We start from the raw sequence: 21,029 nt of genomic DNA, 5'->3' as shown, positions 1-21,029 counted from the left end.
CAAATGCGAGGACCGCAAGACGGGCAATAGCATTTCTGAGAAACTGCCACATGTGAGCAGTCCGGCGTCGAAGGATATTGGCGTTCCTGGGGACTGCCGTCCAGCAGAGGGTTAAGGGGAGCTGAATTTCCAGGCGCGCCGCGGCTGCGATTTGAGAGCCGCGCCCGGGCACACGGCAATCTCTGCAAGGCAGCCCTTCCCTATTTAGGCAGCTACCTTTTGCCCCTGCTAGGGACAGCGGCAAAGCGCATCAACTCACCGGGACTGCGGCCGAGGGAGTGAGCGGCTGCGGGCAGGGGCTCACCGCGCGCCGCCAGCAGCCCGCCGCCGCCTCTTTTGAGCCGGATCTCCAAGTTTTGAGGGGAAGCAGCGGGGCTGGCGCGGCCGGACACCGGCGGTCAGGCGCGTCCCAGTGCCCAACGCACATCCAGCCGCCGTGCCCGCCCCGGGAACCCCTTCGGGCGCCGCTGCCCGCCGCTGCCCGACCCCGCCCGACCTGGGCTGACCGTTTATTCACCCCTCAGCGCCAACGGGCGCCTGAGCGGGAACCTAACCAGCGCCTCGCGCGGCGGCTCAACCCCGCCCCCCACGCTGCCACGCCCAGCCCCTCCTCTCATTGGCTACCTTCTCTGCCCACCAGCGAGCCCCGCCCCCTCGCTTGGCCTGGCCTTCGCTTCTCGTCTCCGGAGTGGCCGGCGGGGCCTGTCAATTTGTCGTGCGGGGGCCAAACGGCGCCGATCGCCGCGAGGTGGGCGCTCTTCCTCTCCCCGCAGTTGTGAAGGCCCCGCCCACCTGCGCGCTCCCTCGGCATCTGGGCGGAGGCGCGGACTGCCCGCCCGGGGCTGCTGCCGCTGCGGGGCGGGGCGGCCGCTCCGTGCCCCGCTTCCCCTCTGGCTCGGAGCACCGCTGCGGGTGTGCCCTCCCCGGCTGGCCCGCTCACGGAGCTCCCCGGGCAGGGTCAGCGAGCAGCGCCCAGATCGCCGCCGGCTGGACGCCGCGTCTCTTCCCTGTCGCACGGCTCATCCGGCCGCCCTCAGGCCACCCGCAGCAGCTCCGGCCGCTCCGCGGAACCGGTAGGTAGCCGTGCCCGGCCAGCTCCGGGAGCGGTGCCGAGCGTGCGGCCGCAGCACCCCCTTCGGCCGAGGCCTTGACCGGCTCTCTCCAGCTGCCCGGTGGGGGGAGGGGGATGCAGAGCCCCCTACGACCGGTCGCGCGCGGCGCCGGTCGCAGGTGGCGGTTGGAGGGGCTCGCGCCCCGGCCCGTGGGTTGGGTCGCCGGGGGCTCGGGGGAGCGGCGCCGCCCGGCCGGGCGGGAGGGGGGAAGGCGCCGCGGGGCTGCGGGCCGTGGCTGGGCCGGCAGCGCAGGGCGGGGGGACGCGACTGGGGGCTGGCAGCCTGTCGCCCGCCCGCAGCAGCTCTCCCGGGCGGCAGGAGCCGTCGGCCGGAGGCTGGCGCTGCCCCCGCCGGGAGCGGCGTTGCTCCGGCGCGCCTGGTTTCCTGAGCGAGCGCCGGTCGCGGCGGTGCTTCGTCCCGCCGCGCGCTGAGCTGTTTTTCTAGGAACAAGCGGGTAAACTCGGTTTCCTGTTCTGTGGGCGCAGGTTGCGTGAGTGCGTTTGTACTCAGAGGCGAACTGTGCTGCCAGTGCTTATTTTCCCTTTTTTGTTTTGTTTCTGCAGTTGTTTACAAACACGCTCTGAGCAGTGGTTTTAAGTTTGGCCCGTTAAAATCGCTGAGTGATGCATCAGGTGATCTGCTATGAAACTTACAGAGGTTATTTTCAGGCTTCCCTGTTGATTTGGAGGGCAAACATTCAGTGTTAAGGTGATGCGCTGTGCGTAAAAGCTGTTGGAATATAATCAAAGATGCGTTTTGTGTGTAAGTTATTTTGTAAGTGCAGGTGTAGTTATAGTTCTATACTGTGAAAAATTATCCTTTATTTTGCATGATCTTAAGTATGCTTGGAAGTAAAGCACACTGTTAAGCGTATTGTGTGTTGCTGGGCGTAGCGGTAAACAACTTATCTGCACTGTACACTCACACCTTTTCTGAACACAAATTAATGCCTAATAGATGCATTTTATCCTGAGCTGTGTTGGGATGTTAAAATTCAAGACAGGAGTAATGCAATTTTTCTTTTAGAGGGAAAAGAGGAGACAGACAGTGCTTTGTTAACTGTATTTTAGGATGTGTCTTCTACTGACCTCAACATCCTTTTGTCACTTTCCTTTGAATAGAGAAGTTTCAACAAGTGAAAAACAGTATTTGCAATGGAAATAAGTGGTATTTTATTGTGCTGGCCTGAAATAGAGAAATTATGTGGCAAACAGCAGACTAGTTCATCAGCTGAGAATGACGTTCTGCTTATCAAATGAATCTTTTTATCTTGCTACTGTACTTCCGAATCACATAGATGTATTTGCTTGTAAAATGTAAATTCATTTACAGAATTTCAGAATCTAGAATACCAGCTCTGATGCAGTGATGTGCTTTCTGTAGGCTTTTTTCCTGTGTAATAAAGATTCAGAGTTTGTTGGGAGATTAAGCCTGTTTGGAAGACTTGCAGGCCCTGTCTAAAATAACCTTTTTTAAAGGTGTTCATCCCTGAACCCCAGAAAGGTCACTAAACCTGCAAAAGAGTTTTTAGTCATCCAGTTTACTTACGTACACTTAAAAAGGCTGAACTTACTTCCTGTGGTATTTTTCACTTTTAATAGTCTCATAACTAGATTAAATACATTTTTTTAAAGCTGATGCAGTGTATGGAAACTTAGTGTCCCAACTGCATCTGTCTGGCCTGTGAAAATACTGTACTTTAGTAGTGACTGCTGATTGTATTGTGATGTAAGTATCAGTAAAATGTATTTGTAACATTTACTTTTGTCTTAAAACTGTGTTTTAATATTAGGAAGTCTACTGGTGTTTAAGATGAATTTATTTTAGTTATGACTTTGAGACAACAATAAGTCAAGTGTGAGGAATAGTGAAGTGGCAGTGGTTACTTTTTTCCAGTATCTTGTAATTACAAAAACCAACTTTTTAAAGAACAGGGTACTGATCAGCTCTAATAATTACTTCTGTAGCTTTTCTTGATAAGTCATGCCAGCTAAACAGTACTTTACAGTCTGTTGTAAACAAAACTGACAGCTACTTCTTGTTCTTAGGTTTTTCTTGTCACTTTTAACTGTTTTGTAATGGCATGCATACACAGAAGTAATAACACAATTAAAAGAATGCACAAACTGCAACAAGAACAAAGTTGTAAAGGAGTTTGTGGTGCTGATTCTTCAGTTTAAGCTGATTCAACTGGAAACTAATTGCAAGAGTTCTCAGTCAATCCCACCTGCAGTTGTAGAGGCAAAAGAGCTGACACCCTGCGTAGTGGAGGAGTGGGACAATGCTTGTCAGCAGCGGACTGTGTTTAGATGATCTTAAACCCAAGGTATCATAATCAGTTTATTTACCAATGAAGATGGTGTGGTATATTCCCAAGGAGCAACTAATGTACCCTGGAAAGAGTACACGAAAGTGTAGAGTCACAACACGCTGTTGGCTTTGCTTCTGGGTTTTTAACATTCTTTCAAAGTGTTTTGAGACTTCTGTGTAATTGTTTTCCTGATCTGTATTAAAAAGTAAAAAATAACTTCTATCCAATTGTTGTATACTTTATGGTATTATTATTTTTTAACTATACAGGTATTTTAATGCTTCCTAAATGTTGCTGCAGAACCAATGCAGTGAAATCAAGCCTGCTGCTGCTGAGCTGCTTTTTCTAAGAAGCCTCCTAGACATGGTTATCAGGGCTCCAGGAGTTTGTGGGCCACAGCTGAAATAGTTCAGTGAAGAAAAGTGTGTGTGTTTTAAGCTGAATAGTTGCATAAATAAAAGGAGACTAGTAAGAAAGTAATTAAAAGCAAGGTTTAGATCGCTGATAAAGACAGTGATAGGAACATGTGTCCCTCCCAGTGACCTTAGGTAAGCCACTTAAAATCTAATGGTCCCTCTTCAGCATAGGGAGAATGTGCAAGAGGAGACATTATATACCAGACCGTGCTGTAGAATTGGTTAGGATTTTGGTTACTTCCAGAGCTTTCTGGAGGCACTGCTTTTGAAGGAAGTTCTGAAACTTGTAAGTAATAATCAGCTATGCTCAAAAATATAGACCATTTTGATTGCATTTAGCTCACATATTTAGTTCCAATGTTCAAGAGATGATAATGTTTGTTAGTTTAAATGAATAAGAGGATTCTTTCCAAGAAAAGGTGCAGAGAATACTTTTAAATATTAAATATGCAGCACTTCCAGAATATTACAAAAGTGTTTACTGGTGCATTCTCCTAGAATGTTTATTGAACTGCATTTTACTGCACCTGTTGCATAGAGCATTTTTGTTTGAACACATTTCACTGTAATTACCCCTCATCCACTGTTCTCACTCCTGTTTGTTCCTTTATTTGGTGGTTTTCAGTATATCTGTGTGTGAAACACTAGCATACATTTTAAGAAAGCTGTTGTGCTTTAAAGTACAGTCTTCTAGGCAGGTTACTTTTACGATGATGGAACTCATGATTTAGTAGGTAGGGTAGGACATACCTTTGCAGCCTAAAAGAAAATACTATTTAAAAATTGTATTGTTACCTAAAGAAAAATCTCTTGAATACCTCTCTGTATTTAAGGCACTAAACACTTTCCGTTTTACGCCTTTATATTAGGACTTCAGTGAAGTGGGCTACATTTCTATGTGTAAAGACATGAAAGATTTCGTTTCAACAGCTTTTAAATGTAGTGGTATAAACCAATCTTATAAAGGTATTCAGTGTTGCTTTAGAGTACCACTAGCTTAAAACGAAGTACATAATTAATTTCAGATACTAATGATGTGAGTTTAAATGTAGATAACATCTATATTAATACAGGTATCTTAAATTCTGTATAATATAATCTTGAAAAGATGAAGTATTATTGTAGAGATTGCAGTCAGGGACACAAGTGGTCTAAGGCCATTTTCTTATTTGTGCCTTGCAAGCACTGGCTTCTGAAAACAAAGTTCAGTGTAAGACATTCTTCCTTTCTCTTTCTGTGGAAGATTGCCTCAAACAATTGCTATTCATTCATGTCTTACAGTATGCCACAAACAGGTTGCTCAATGTATGAGGTTATGAAAGTTTTTACTTTGGCTTAGCATTTGCTGCCAATAGGCTGAGGCATCCTAAATCTGGAGAGATAACAAAGAGTGAAGCTTGAATTTACAGGTAACAGTAAATGGGCAGAGAAGAAGTTTACCAGCAGGGAACAGGAAGACAGAATGGCTAAATTGGTTCCTAAGCATTTGCCAGACCGAGAGATAAATGTCTTTGCCTTCCAGAAATAATTTTTTTTAATGTTTGCTTTTAGGAGTCCGTTTTTAAAGGCAATATGGTATTTTTGGTCTTTAGTTCTCTCATCTGTTGCCTATACAAATGTGGGACTTGCTGGGTAATTTTAACCAAGCTTAATTCTTTATGCCACTGAAGATAGGCTCCTAAAGCTTTATAAAACGCAGTATATAGAGAGTACATATTTGTTTACTATCCCCGGTGAAGGAAGGACATTATCTATTCTGTGTGGTAGTAGCCCGAGAGCTGTTTGGCTTGCAACTTGTAGTACTGGGCAACCAACAGAACCTCTCTCTTCTTTAAGTGAGAAGTGAAGGTAAGGTTTTTTTACTCTGGGAAGAAACTAGGGGTTTTGCAACAAGGAGAGCTCAAGATGTAAGAGAGGGAGGCCTGGGAATACTGTGGAAATGTGAAACATGTCCCACAAGCTGAAGTTACTGCAGTGAGGATGTGTGGGCATTGAATACTAATCTGTAGAGTGCTAAGCTTAGCTAATGTTTTTGTCTGAGGAACAATTTGCTTAATCTGAATCTATTTTAGTCTCCCTAAGCAGTAAGTTAAGAGTTTACTACATAGTGCTTGCGTCAAGACACTGACACTTTCTCATTTTAGTGTGTGAGAATTTTGTTTTAAAGTAAGATTAGTGTAGTTAGTTAACAGCCATCAGACCTTGGCAAAATTTATGCCAGTAGCGTAACAGGTTGGTTTGTTTTCAGAACTTCTCATTTACACCAGATGATTTCATACTCAGTATTGCTTGGTTTTGTATAAAACTTTGGGAGTCTTGCTTTTTCCACTGAGTTTCACAGGAAGTCATTGGTTAAGTACATTTTATAAGACAAATGATGAATTTAAGATCTTAATTGTGGCTAATATTTTTCTTTAAATTCATGTCACTATGAATCTTACATGTTCAATATGATGGTGACAAGCATGATTCTAATTGTGGTGTCTAAGGCTTTCTAATCTATAATATTTTATTCCATGTTAAATTTACAAAGCAAAAAGAAAACTATACAGCCTTTTTTAGAATATAATGCTGTAGTTTCATTTTAATGAAGACATTTTAGATAGACATTGCAGTGGAAGCCATGCATGTGAGGGAGGAGATTCAAGTATATCTGATAGTAAAGTACTTGAAATTCATTGCTGTAGAAGGTACCTGTCTAATTTGTGGACGCTATTAAAACAGCAGAATAATTTGATTACAGTGTAGTTTGTCAGAAAACCTTAACACTCATAGCTGCAAAACTTACTCTGAAGTTACTTCCTGTACTGCAGGTTATCCCTTTCCTTATGTGCAGAGTGGGCAGGAACATAAATGGTTAACATCTGTTCTAAGCTTGTGTACTTTCAGTGGCAAAAACATTGTCAAGTCTGAAGTCTTTCATGCTAGTTTCTGCCTCAGGCAGAAATGAGGTTGGTTTGGTTTAAACCACTTGGCTGATTTGGAAAATAAACATAGGGAAAGACCTACCAGTGTGGGGGGGAGAAAAAGGAACAAACAAAACGCAAATGAAACTCTCACCTAACCAACTTGCTGTTAAGTTCTGGTATTGTTAATTTAAAGGATGTACTAGAGTTACGGTAGGTTGGTTGATCAGTCTCTTCATTGTTTGCCTAGTTAAGTTTTGCTGAGGTCTAAGGCCCTTGGAAACACCAGCTATAACAGTCTAACAGCTGATAGTTTGGAAGACATTCTACAAAAATTAAGTTCTGTGTTCAAGTCTGGGCTGCATGAATGCATCAAAACTTCTACGGAACCTGCATCATGATGATGGGAGATAGCTGTGCTGTCAGATACTGGAATTTAACAGAAAGTGGCTTTCCAGCTTGTGATTTCTGCATTTTATTTGCTCCTACCCAGGAATAGGAGGAAGAACATGACTTCAATAGCAAATGGGTGACTAGGGCTGTGACTTGTGCTTTGTCTGAGCTGTGGGACAAAGGAGTATTTCCCATGTTTTAGATCCCAGTGCATGTATTGGTGCACATACAGAAGAGCATGCTTTGAGCTGCAATCTAGTACAGTTATAGTTGTACTAAAGTAGGAGAGCTATAGGAGGGAAAAAAATCCCTAAGTGATTCAAGAACAGTGGGAGAGGGCAAATTAATTTTGTTAAGGTCAGAATGAGGAAAGGCAGAGGTACTAAAACATTCTCAATAGTTCTGTGTTGTCAAAGCCTGTGAAACTTAAATACTGACCTCTGGAGGTCTGGCATCATAAAAAGGAATAATGCTCAATGCTACTGGTAATAGGTGTCTGCCTTACAGGATCAAATAATGATCTGTCAGGCATGAGTGTGTGATGTCTTCTTTTCTGGACTTGTTTTTCGGGAGTCCAGCACAGTAGTTAATGTCTGATGGTGAAGAATTTTCCTGAGTTAAAATAATTTAACTTGAATTTGGCTCCCCTGTAAGTCGCACAGTAGAATCTGATGGTGTAATTAAGGATAAGGGTGAGGAGGAATTGGTCTTGAATTAGAGTTTTCATTTTGAAAATTGCTTATCACAATTACAGTGGAATGCTAGAGCACAGAGTGTACTTTATCCTATCCAAGTTCTAATCTGAAAACAGAATTAGTGTATTTGACTCCTAGAAAATGTGTTTTGCTACATAGCACTGGAGTGCTTCAGCATTGTGCTTAGTTTTGTCTTCAGACAGTTACGGTGTTACATGAAATATAATGGTGTCCTTGCTTTGTTTTCTAACTTTCAGATGTATTCAACTTTCCAGTTTCTTTAGCCTAGCTTTAAGCTAATCTGTACATTTCAGCTGTTCTGCGATAACAGTTGAGTGCTGATGGTACAATGCTTTATGTAGAAAACTGAAGCATCCATTATGTAGCATTAGCTAGCGCAGCATTAGCTTTCCATCAGCTGTGTACAATATAGCCCATTTAAGTGTATGTGGGGGTGGTGTTGGAAAAGTGAAAAAACAAATTTCGGGAATACTGTTTAACCATCGGGTACCTCCTTTCTCTGCTCTTTAGTAAATGAGCTTGAATACTATCATTATTTGATGTTAAAAATTATTGCTGGCTTTATAACACTCCTTTCTGAAAACTGACTTTCAGCTGTTACTCTAAAATGATTGTATGATGGGTCTTGCATGATCCTGCAAGAAGGAGAAATGCATAAACATTTTAACCAAGTAAATGCATTCACTTGCATGGAATCCTAACATGAAGTTGGTGGAATTTTGTGGTGAAAGCCTATAATGAAGGGTGGTTTGTGGATTAGGGCCAAATTTTTCTTCTAGGTCAGTGAGAAAATAAATGTTTATGCACTGAACACAAAATAGCAGTCTTCAGTTGATCATACAATCATAGAAGGGTTTGGGTTGGAGGGGACCTTTGAAAATCATCTAGTTCCAATCCCCCGCCATGGGCAGGGACACCTTCTTCCAGACCAGGTTGATCAAAGCCCCATCCAGCCTGGCCTTGAACACTTCCAGGGATGGGGCATCCTCGGCCTGTCTGTGCAGCCTGTTGCAGTGTCTCACCACCATTTTAAGTTCACAGAGATGAAGAGATTGCATGGGCATCTTAATTGTTACATAGTTAGTTGTCTCTCATTTGCAGAAAAATTGTATTGAGTTAAGGTGACCCTGAGTATTGTACATGTCTTCTGTTGTTGTAGTATTTTGACCAGAATGGGCAATTGGGTGGTGGAAAAGGCTGCATTATTGTTGGTTAGACAGTAGTCTTTCAAATGACAAAATTAAATGTGCAGAATTGATAGCCATCAGACTTATTCATGTGACTTTAAACCTTGGTAAAAAAAAATTACAGTAGCTTAACTAGAACAGACTTTTTAAGCAAGCTTCAATACAGATAAGGTGTATTTTTTTGGTCAGCTCTTGTACAGAGGAAGATTTTATTAAATGTGTTAATAAAGCCATTTTTCTGTTAGATTTTGCATATTAAAAAAGGATTGTATGGGGCCATATGTGGTTTGCTGATGAAATATCCCTAGGGAAATATGTGCAAATAGAAAAGCTCATTCTGGAATGTTGGCCTAATTATGTTCATTGAAAATAATGTGTGGCAGCTGATGCTGTAAGAGGGAAATGTAATTCTGGATTTTATTTTTATATATATATATATAACTTGATAGGAAAACCTGACTTTTTAGAAAGCTTAGCTGTGTGAATTTTTATTCATGAGAGCCACTCGTACACTTTAAGTTAGGCTGCTTAGAGTCAATCTCCCTTTGTATGTGTTTGGACTGAGCCTGTTTGTATGTAGACTTTGAATTCAGTTACATAAAACTTCATGTTTTATGGGGATGTCACTTTAAGAAGGGGCTTTCCTTGAACCCTTTATATTTGGTCAGCCTGTCAGTTTCCCAAGCAAGACAAGCCCCCTGTGCCTGACCAGTCTGTCAGCCACCTGACTGTGTTTTGACAGCCCACTGTATCAGGGTGATTCGACTGACCTATTTGGGCACTCCTGTTGGTGGTATCACCGAGTCATGTTCCTTACAAGAACTCCTCGGATCTCCAGAGTTATACAAACTTCAGCTGAAGATTTTATACAAAATACAAGTTTGTGACAGTAAGGTTCAAACATCACCAGTGATAATAACAGTGACTGCAGAACAAGCTTAAAACAATACACTTAACAGTAGCATGAGTTAGTCCTAGAATAAGGTTTTCCCCCAAAAGGGGTCCTTGAGGTGGGGAGAAGACAGGTTAAGCCTGTTGACTGGTCCCAGAAGTTAGGATGGAGTCTTCCCTAACTTCTCTGCTCATCTGTCCTATTTTTATACTTCATAGTACATAGCATATTCATTAAACGAATCCTGTGTATGATTAAGTTTCTTGCTTTCAGTGTAAATTAGTATGCATCCTCAGATACCACTAAAGTTTTGAGTGGGGTTTTGCCCTCTTTTGGGAGGGCTGTTTGATTGTAGGTTGCAGTCTCCTACTACCACAATTACCTTTGTCCTACTTTTAACGAAGTTTCTGTTAACGTATGGGGGTCATGACACCTTACTAGTTCGTCAGCCAGAACCTGAAGCTTTAGAAGGTGGGTAATCTTGACCTAACCTTATGACACTAAATCAAAATGTGATATTTTGGGAGTTTAGACAACAGTTGCCCCATTTCAGATCTATTTTGGTCCAGGAGAAGTCAATTTTCTTTACGTTTAGGTGGAGCTTGAGAGACTCTATCCATACAAGCTTCTGTAACTGATTGCGATCACATACCCAGCAAGATTACCTTGGAGGCAGTTAACTTTAGGATGGAGGTGTGTGTTAGTATTACCATGAGATTATTTCGTCTTGAGGAAAGTAATTTTGCCACAGTGGTCAGCTCAGCGGTGGACATAATCTTGTGTATACTTTATATGACAACTGCTATGCAGTTTGTCAGACTGTCAGGTCCCCCTTCCTGCAGGGAGTACCACAGAGTACCACTGGCCATGGGGTCTCCACTCGGCTCCACCCTCCGTTACTCCTATCAGTAGGTGCTGGGATGGCAGGGTGTGTTGCTTAGGGAGCTGTGGTAAAGTAGATTCAATGCATGCCAAGCATCCTGAAAGTGATGGATGTATTTTACTGTAAAAAGCTTTTTGTAACACTGTGCTTCTGTTAGGTTCCAGTTTTCTCTTAATTCCCTCACAAGTGATTTTCCCACAGGTGAGAATCTTACAAATCTGTAAAAGAACAAGTTTTTTTAAAATCATAATTTTTGGGAATGCTGATAATCTCATTTGCTTGCCAGCATTCATCAATTCTGTTGTTTGGCTTTGCAATCTGGAATGGGTTGATATTACAGAAGGCAGAAGCAGAAAAGGCTGCATGCGCTCTGAACAGTACTTAGTCAGAGGTAGTAGTAGAAAATAAGAATCTGTGGAAAGCTTAGACTTGTAAGTAGAAAAGGCAGAAGTGTAATGCAGAATGTACTTGAGATAGAAAGACAACGTTGTTGGAAGTGCAGGTAATGCAAATAAAATTTAAGTGCACTTGTGATCTGTTAGTTTGCCTTGGAGTGCTGAAGAGCACAAATCAAAATAAAAATGTTCAGAGGCCATGTACTGAGAAGCAAATTGCAAAGCTGAGTTCCTGGATGATCTGTTATAAGGAGATATAATTTGCTTTTGAAATCAGGATATTGTACGTGAGTACTTAAATGTGTATGTTCTGCAGAGTGAAGAGTTTGATCTGCATGTGATGGAGAAGTAGTGGTTGCTTTGCTCATTTTCCCTCTTTGCTGCTGAAACACTAGGAAGAATTTCCAACTCATATATTGCATACATACTCGTTGTGGAATAAATGTAGCAAATACGGGATCTGGTCTTCACTATTTTGAAAGACAAGATGGCTGGGAAACACTAACAGTGATTTTTGGTGGCATGGATGTGGATACTGCTGAAGATCTGATTTGGGTGCATCTTAGGCAAACCTGAAAAAGTTCATCCTTGTTTCTTGGATTAGTTCATATATACAGAATGGTTTTGTTGTAGTGTGTGGTTTTGGGTTTTATTTTTTTTTTGGGGGGGGGGGGGGGGAGAATAGTGTTGCTTCAGAGGATTTGCGTGTTCTTTTTACAGTGCTTCCAAGGTAGTTGTTCACCTAACTGATGTCAGAATTGTAAGTACCTAAGCAATGGGAGAATAAAATGTTCTTAGATGAATTAACTGACATCTGAAAGTATGATGAATCTTGAGCAGATAACGCCAAGCTGTATTTTGTTTTGTGTGTTAAAGGATTTAAAAAAAAACCTAGAAAATTAGGCTGTTACACTTGCAAAACTTAAGACTGAAATGCCCCATGTATATCAAGTAGATTACGTTGTGTGAACAAAATGAGTTACTGATGAGCAGGTTCTCATTATATTGAGGTTAGATTTAGAGAACACCAAAGAAATGGGAAATGATACAGTAGTGAGCAATTTCAGTACAGATTATTGATAGCTGAAGAGAAAAAATTGTCAGAAGAAATTTGTTTGGAATTGGTTTTTATTTTGTTTTTCAAAACTGATGTCATGAGTATGCAGCATCTGTGGAAGTTCTAGGTGGTGAACGTTTCACCACTAATTTTGTCTATGGTTTTAACTATGCTAATGGTTTTGCTTTTTTTCTGCTTTTAAAATTGGAAAATGATGAAGTACTCTGAAGTAAAAATCAGATGGGTTATGTCTTTTAACATCTGTTTTTGGAGTTTGTATATGAAAGCATTTTTCTTTTCAAGCTCAAATTAGTGATAAAAGGAAACAGCCATCAAAGTGGTGGGATAATAGTATTACAAGTACCTATTTGTATGAAAAATAAGGCTATAGACGTTTATTTGTATTATGAATTCTTAGAATAGTAACTACTTTTGGGTTACATCAAGATCGTGAAGATTTGAATTTCTGTCTTTGGACTAAATTGAAAATAATATGTAATGACTAAAGTGGATTTATTTTTCATTTCAAGTGAACCATGAATATTACAAGATCGTATATATATATTTAGAGAATATTCCAATTCAAATTCTACCCCAGGAGTTTTTTGAGGCTAGAAACTACTGTTCTAAACTTTCAAGGACTCTTCAATTGTCAACCCTTTACTTTGGATTTGAAATTTTCACAAGTGTCCTCTGTTGCATGGAGACATGCATATGAAAACGATGCAGTTGTCATGGAGCTAGTCTGGAAAAAACAGCGTACAACAGTACCAGAAATAGTTGATTAGGTATTTGAATTGTGTATCGATTACCTCACAAAGAAGCTCTCGTTCTGAGCTTGATTCAGATTTGTAGTATGAATTGCAGTTTTTCTAGCGTTAAAATTACTTTTAAAGGAGTTGTGCTGAAAAAAATAGTGTTACTTTATCTGTGGTCCAAACTATCTGTGGCATTCAAATGAATGTTGGAGGTTGAATGTGACTCTTCTCAGCCTGAAATAAGGGCTGCTTAGACAGTGAGATATTCCATAAAAACTGAGTCATCTCAGAGGAAGGTTCTTGGAAATCTGTGGCAGAGGCAATAAACTTTGTCTGCACTCTTCTAGAACACGTGAAGAGAAGCTTTGCTGCTAGATTAATCGGTGCCAAAACCTGAGACCTTGAACAGAAGTATGTAAGAAGCTTGAGGAGTGAGAAAATCTGAAGATGTATGAAAATGGTGTAAGCCTGGATAAATTTTTAAATGCCTTGTACTTAAACCAGAGGTGCTTCTTTGCCATCTTTCCTTTTGTTTCATAGAATCTTTTCCTCCCTAGCTCTTGTGCTACTAGTTTTCCTGAAATTAGCTAGAACTAAACTAGCTGCTAGTTTTTTGTGAAACTAGAGAAAAATGTTAGTATACTGATGCTAGCAGTGATACAGGATCTTGTAATTAAACTCCGAAAGGTAATGCGTATGATACTTAAGGGAGCAGTTATGAAACATGGATTCATGTTTCATTTAACTTTGTCACTTCTGTCCAGTGGAATGTTTCATTTAGCAGCTTTAACATTGTCTTAATACGTTTATTTAATAGTAAATCTAGAACATGAAAAAAATTAGTCGCTAGTAAGCTTTTATTTTAAAGGTGACTTGCACATTTGGATATGAGTGTTATGACATACACCCTGGAATATGTAAACTTGCATGTAATTAAAGTGCTGCTGCTGCAGGCTCAACCATTTGAGAGATGTATGAATAAAGATGGTGCTTGAACGAGTTAGTCTTTACCCTGCCTTATATAGGGTTCTAGAAGTTCTTCATTGCTGCTGAGTAGGGTTCTTGTGATGTGGCATATGGTGTTTGGTAGTGCCAATTGAGACGAATCTAACTGATACTTAGAGAGATGTGTAGATATATCTCTCTCTAATTTGGGGATATCAAAAATGTTGTGTAGGTGTCACTTCTTCCTCTGTGCCAATCCCTGTATTAGGATTTGAATTTTAGCAGTCTGTCTCTTTCTGGCAATAGCTTGATTTTGACCCCATAGCAGACTTCGAATGGGATGTTCTTACTTGAGTGTGGCTGTGCAAGAAATTACAAATACTTCTGTGACAATGACACTCAACAGTGCTTTGGAATTGCCAGCCCAGCTGGGGCTTTGAGATTTTTTTTTTTCACCAGTAGATGTGAAAGAAAGTGTGTTTTGAGAGTGTGTGTGTGAACATTGGTAGTTTCTGGGGCCCTTGAAGATTGAGAACTTTAATATGAATGTGATTAGAAGATTTGATCAAATTTTTGTGGCCTTGTGTAAGTATCCTTTTTTCTTACAGCTGGTGTGGCGTGGCTCTATTAGGTTTTGAATACCGGATCAATCAGGAACAGATTAATATGATTTAAAGGCACATTTGTCCAGTGTAGGTTTCAGTAAAGATTGTTTTGCTTCTTCTGTAGCAGCATAGGCTTACTTAGTATGTAATGCATTTTTTGGGGGTAATGTGTGAACTTGGACCAATAGCAGCAAAGCTATTGAATATACTGAGTGTATCGTGGATCAGAAGACAGAATAGAGCCACATGTGTATAATACACCAGTGTTTTTCAAACAAACTGCCTTCAAACACTTTTATTTAGATGTGTAGGCAAATACTCAATTATAAATTAGTCAGAGATAATAATCTGCTTGTTATAAGAAAAATTACTGAAATTTTCCCAGAGTGAATTAATTTAGAAGTGAGATTTTAATTTTAATTTCTGTATGTCTAATTCTGTATATATTCTTGGGGAGTTTTTAGTGTTCTGAGTTTGTCAGAATTGTACAACATGAATTTAAATAAAGCATAAATTTGAGCATAGTCATGAACTGAAGGATCATTTTTGTTTACATACCTGTATGGTTCCATTAAAACTCATTCACTTTCTCTCTTGTAGAATTTTATGCAGTGGAGAATGTAAAACAGACACTTAAACAGGCTCGGAGTTTCCAAGTTGGAATCTCCTTGTCTACTAAGTAAGCACGCTTTGTGTGCAAATCATTAATCTACATATTCTGTGGAGTATAAATGTCTCTTCAAGGAAATAGTTCTGTCTGCCCTCTTCAAATATCACAGAATTGTTCATCTAATTTTAGACAGTAGAGGTCTCTAGGGAATGGTTCCTTTAGACCTTGCTTTTGCTTTGTTGAAGAATTTAATCACCTATTATAATGTGGAAGGTATGTTACTGAAGCTGTGAGGTCAAGTACACAAAAGTTTGGAAGTGGTAATGCATGTAGGTGCATTATAGCATGTGCATTTAATGGAGCAGAGAACTGAGCAAACCCTTCTGAGCTGGGTGTAATTACAGTAGTTCCAGAGCTAGCAGTTTAGCCATACCAGTGCTGGTGAATCCAAACTAGTAAGTTTAGCCTTGGACTTCTTGCACCAAATCTGGTAAAGCCCGTACTGGCAGAAATAAATAGTTTTGTATGGACCCAACAAATGCAGTTACCCTCATGTGCTGCTTCATTGTAAATTAAGATTTTGTTCTTGGGGTGATATTACATAGTCTTGTAGTTAAGCTTATATTTGGTTAATTTGACTGTATGTCCTGTATTTGCGTCAGGCATTGATGTGGACCAGTGGCCTGGCTATCTTTCGTCATCAATTTTAATTTGTTTCTAAAACTGAGTGTGAGATTCCTTTTACTCTTCTGCAGGTGTTAGCTGTGTGACTGCTGTCAGTCAATTGAAACATGTATCTAGCTATTGTCTTCACCACTCCTCTCCTTGCCTTTCAGGCAGTCTCTTTGTAGTGCATGGGAATGTCTATTAAATTCCATCAAATAAATAAAACCTCTGTTAGCTGATGTTAGTCTTGCATCTCAGTTACTCTGCTTTCTTACAGGTCTTCCAGTCTCATTTCACCTCAATCAATCTATGTGGATTATAGATCTAATTTCTAATTAAAGTCTAATTACTTTTCCTGATATGTAATACTTTTTTCATAGCTTCCTTTGTCTTTTCTTCATATGTTAACATAGAGTCACTTCACTCCTATGACATTGCACTGTTGTCTTGGTGCTTGCCATTATACTAAAATCATATATTTTTTGAGCAAGAATGCTTATTTGAATCCTAAGAATATTCAGTGATGTCTGCCTGGAGCTTATGGGTCAAGTGTGCTCATTTATGTAGGCAACAATGAAAAATGAAAACTAAATAGAAAATCAAGCTATGATGAGGGCAAAGATGGCACACTTTTCAGGCAGATTGCAGGTGGGGAGAGTATAGTCCATATAACTAGCACATAGCAAGAAAAGATTGCACAAATCATTTGGAATGCTTACACTGTATGTGGTGGTTTTCCCTTTAGATGATACAGACTTTTAAATAGCATCTGACTTGTAAGCCCTACAAATTATGTTGAGTCTTTGAAAAAAATCTTCTGGGTCTTCTTTAACAGTCTAGGAACACTAATGCAATACCATAACTTGAAATTTACTTGCATTCTGTATCAGAAGTTTTTGCATGCCAAGTAATTGCAAATACTACATATGTATGTATCTTTGCTTTTTAGTGCTTTTCCTCTAGAATGTAAGCATTATGGTGAAGAAAAGATACTGCTATCAACAGTGTAACTCTCATAGGTAAGTGTGAAATAAAAAAACCCACAAATGCCTTTTGTATTTCTAAGGTGAATACTTCATAAAATATACAGGGACTTGAATATGAAGGAAGTACTGTCCTTATTTCAGATTAGCTCCAGATTATTTTTTATAGAATGTTGTAAGAGAACACTTGTGTCCTGGAGAAAAAGGAATGCTTGTGTGTCTTCATTCTGACATGTAACTTGTGAAAAATGTACAGGGCTTGTGATGTTTGTCTAGCAGGAATCTGATAAAAGGTGCTGATTTCAGTTTCTATAAAAAAGCATACCCATAATGTAACTGGAACATCTGTTGGCTCGACAGCAGAAGAGGGAAGGGAGTAAGCTACGGTAAAATAAATTTGTCAATGTAATAGATGCACTTTCGGAAAATGAAATGTAAGTTGTTAATAATGTCTTTGATTTCATGCATTGTTTCCTTAACTTTCAGTAATGCTTTACTGTGTTTTACTGAAACCGGATAAAATGTTTTCTCATAAGGAATTCAGTAATCAGTTTTACTATTTTACATATGCAAAATATTTCATTGGGGTTTATTGTTTTTCCCTGCTTTGTGATTTGTTTACAAAATTCTAGTACCATTTAGAAAATTAGTCTACTTGATAAATACTGAAGCTTATACTCAAGCCTGTCTTTATCCCTTGAATTCATTGTAACTTACCTGTTCTCTTACTGTGCTGTCAGTTTTCAAAAATGGTATCACAAACAGCTTGTGGTGATTCTGTGTGTGGACACATCAGAAGCAGTGGCTTCTTAAATTGAAAAGTGTGTGATAGGCCCCTTCTTCTGGAAGCACTTGCTACTCTAAAAAAGCAGTTACTCACCTGTGATGTTTGGAATGTCACAAATTTGAAAGACATGAGTTTTTTGTAAATGCACTAGGTGTCTGTGCCCAGGTGCTGGAAAAGGGACTGGGCTGCAGGGGACCCTGTGAGGAAAGGTCAGGGCTGCCCTGTGCTGTATGTACAGTGGGGCACAGCTGAGCGCAGCAATGAAGATGGTTTTGCCTGTGAGGAAAAAAGTATTTAAGAAAGAGGAAAAAAACAAAACTGTGCAACAGCTGTGAGAGAAACAGCCCTGCAGTCACCAAGGTCAGGGGAGGAGATGCTTCAAGCACTGGAGCAGAGGTTCCCCTGCAGCCTATGGAGGAGACCAAGGTGAGGCAAGCTGTGCCTCTCAGCCCATGGAGAAACACGCTGGAGCAGATACCCATCTGTGGCAGTGTGGGATCCTCCATGGGCTGCAGCATGGATATGTCCAGAGGAAGCTGCAGCCCAAGGAGAGCCTATGCCAGAGCAGGCTGCTGACAGGAGCTGAGGCCTGTGGGAAAGAGCCCACACTGGGGCAGGTTTTCTGGCAGGACTTGTGACCCACGGGGGACCCACGTGGGAACATTCTGTTCCTGAAGGGCTGTGCCTCAGTAGTGAGGACCCATGCTGGAGCAGCTCTTGAAGAGCTGTCCCCCACGGGAGGGATGCCACGGTGGAGCATGAGGGAGGAGCTGCAGAGAGGAGCTGTTAGGGCCTGATCACACCCCCTGACCTGCTTGGCTGAGGGGAGGAGGTAGAGTGGGAAGTAAAGGAGTGAAGTTGAGCCTGGGATAAAGGGACACATGGTAAAGGTGTTTTTAGTTTTTTCTTTGTTTCTCATGTCTTAACTGATATTAAATGATTTTGCCCAAGTTCAGTCTGGTCTGCCTGTGACTGCGATAGCACAATGAGTGATCCTCTCTTGACCTTGACCCATGAGCTTTTTCAACTTGTCTTTTTCCCACTGTACTTTTGTGGGTGGGGAAAGAGGGGCTGGGTGGACACCTTGAAAAACAACTAAAGAAAAAAGGTTAAAAAGAAATTTCTCATAATTAGCTCAGTTTTTTTCAAAAAAATAAAACCTACCTGCTTTCAGTAACTTCAGTCTGAGAGTGAAGACTGGAATAAATACTGGCAATAGTTTCCTTGACAGATTTCTGTTCCAAATCAACTGTTTCAATGAATACATTAACTTACAAGATGCTAAATAGAGTGCCTGATTTGGTATTTGCTTAAGTGTGACGTGTCATATATTAAGATGTCTTCAGCGTCTGAGGCTCTATGTGTGTGTTGAGTAGTCAGGGAAAAGTTCTCTTGGTGAAGAGTGTAGTATCAGTATAGTGACCTGAGACAGTCTGCTGCTCATAGTGCCTCAAACTGGTATAAAAAAAATTAGACTTAAATTGTGAGAAGGCATTTGGATGTGTGGACAAGATACCCTTAAAATGGAGATTCTAAAGGTATTGCAAGTCTTCATCTCAAGCTTAATACTCTTAAGGGGTGGGCTTGGTTACGATTTGGGCTTTCCAGGTTAAAGATCTTCTGATCATTATGGGTGGGTTAAAAAAAACGTATTATGCAAATTGTTTTCTTGCTGGCAAGGCTTCAGTGTCTTGTCCAGATAAAGTCCGGTAGCTAACAAGTATGCACACAGAGCAGCTAGTATGATTTGCATAAATACTAAATAATCTGTCCTTGAGCTTCCAGCTTGGCTTCTCTGGTACTGTTTTATTGCTACATCTGTTGAAGCAGTGTGGTTGGAAGCTTTTCTGGTGATGGACTTGCTTTGGCTCAAACTAGCTTTCTTAGGGATCACCATTGTCTCAGTGATGCTACTGAATTTCTGGTTGCCTGTGTGTTATTCCATGCTCCTGATGCATCACAACTTCTCAGTGTCCTCGGAACTCAGTCTGCAGTAGGTAAGTTTTCTGCTTAGTAAGGAAGGCTACATGCTATGCTCAGGTGGTGGTTAAATACAAAGATAAAATGGGGAAATCTGAAATAAATGACAGAGCTAGAACTGTCCTAAAATGAAGTTGCAATGCATTTGAATGCAACTTTAAACTAACTTGACAGGTGATTAATTATTGTATATGTGTTAAGAGAAGCTATGGAAAACCTGTAAGCTAAGAATCCTAGTAACTCTGAAACTGAATTTGGATTGCTACAGGTTTGCCTGCCTACCCAGTCCCTTGTGTAGTCCTAGTGCTCTGTTGTGGAGCCCACTGGTATCATTGGTATGCACTGTTGGTGTCTTCCTAGCCTTTCAGTGTTCCAAGATAGGCATTTCAGTGCTTGGTAGTACGAAGGCTTTGGTATGTGGAAAAGAACCAGGAAGTCTGGCCTTCAGTTGCTACTGAGATTACCGAAGCATTGTGTTAGTAACTGTCTATGCTTTTTTTGACTCTTTGGTGATGGCAGTAATATGCTGTGCTTCGGTGCATTGCTTCTATTTGCCGTGAAGCCTGTATGCTACCACTAAAAATTCTAGGACTGTTTACCTTGTTATTTCTCACTTGAAAACAACTAAGATGTAATTTGTTTTCTTCGGTACTTAAAACATGTATGCATTCTTGGTTCATCAAATGTACAGACCTTCTTTCTCAGTACTAAATGGTGGCCTTGAAGTCCTACCTCAACGTGCTACATTGCTGGTTTTCTTATTTCTTCCCTAGCCTTTGTAGGGTATGTTGCATCTCTTCTTTGATGGCCTGAAGTGTGATGGGCCCACCAAGCTAGAAATAATTCACCTCTATGTTGCCAATCCAAATCTATGTGAGCCACTTCAGCAGGTAGATCAAGCAGCCAAGATTGATTGTTTAGATGTTCTTCAGTGGCCTTACTCTTGGGTATGTGAGAATCTACACGATGTACTTCTACAACTAGGTTCTCCAACTGGGCAGTGATGTATTGACACAATGTGGCAGCTCAGATGGGTTTACTAGGCATTGCCAACTGCTCTGCTTCCGTTGCTGCAATCACCGCCATAGGGCATTTGCCACCATCCATGAGTCAATATAGACTTAAAGCATTGGACCATCTTTCTCATTCAGCAACATCTAAAGCCAGCTGGATAGCTTTCACCTCTGCAAACTGACTTAATTCACCTTCTTCAGCAGTTTGTGACTAGTCATAGGGGACTCCATATGGCTGCCTTCCACCTGATTTCCTACAATACAACAGGACTCATCAGTAAAGAAGGCATATTTCTTCTCATGTTCTGGCAGTTTTATTATACAGTGGGGCTTCTTCAGCAAGTGTCACCTCTTCTTGTGGTTGCATCCCTACCTTCTGGCCAGTCCATAATAGTTTCCAAGATTCCTGGATGA

At 40.9% G+C, this 21,029-nt stretch overlaps 1 protein-coding gene across 10 annotated transcripts in view; it reads left to right on the top strand.

Moving 5' to 3' along the window:
• The first annotated feature begins 696 nt into the window (after positions 1-696).
• CSNK1G3 (casein kinase 1 gamma 3) overlaps positions 697-21,029 on the top strand; it is a 70,538-nt gene continuing 50,205 nt past the window's right edge. For 3 of the 10 annotated variants that reach the window (XM_055698979.1, XM_055698981.1, XM_055698980.1), the window contains exons 1-2: positions 701-1,073; positions 16,802-16,871. The gene's annotated coding sequence lies outside the window, so the exon portion shown is untranslated. Of the gene's footprint in view, positions 1,074-16,801; positions 16,872-21,029 lie in introns of all 10 variants that reach the window. The other 7 variants (XM_055698986.1, XM_055698982.1, XM_055698985.1 and 4 more) reach the window with 5 other exon arrangements.

The sequence above is a fragment of the Falco cherrug genome, chromosome Z (assembly GCF_023634085.1).
Source record: "Falco cherrug isolate bFalChe1 chromosome Z, bFalChe1.pri, whole genome shotgun sequence".
Classification (NCBI taxonomy): domain Eukaryota; kingdom Metazoa; phylum Chordata; class Aves; order Falconiformes; family Falconidae; genus Falco; species Falco cherrug.
The sequence above is the reverse complement of the archived record's forward strand: the minus strand, read 5'-3'. Positions and strand labels throughout refer to the sequence as shown.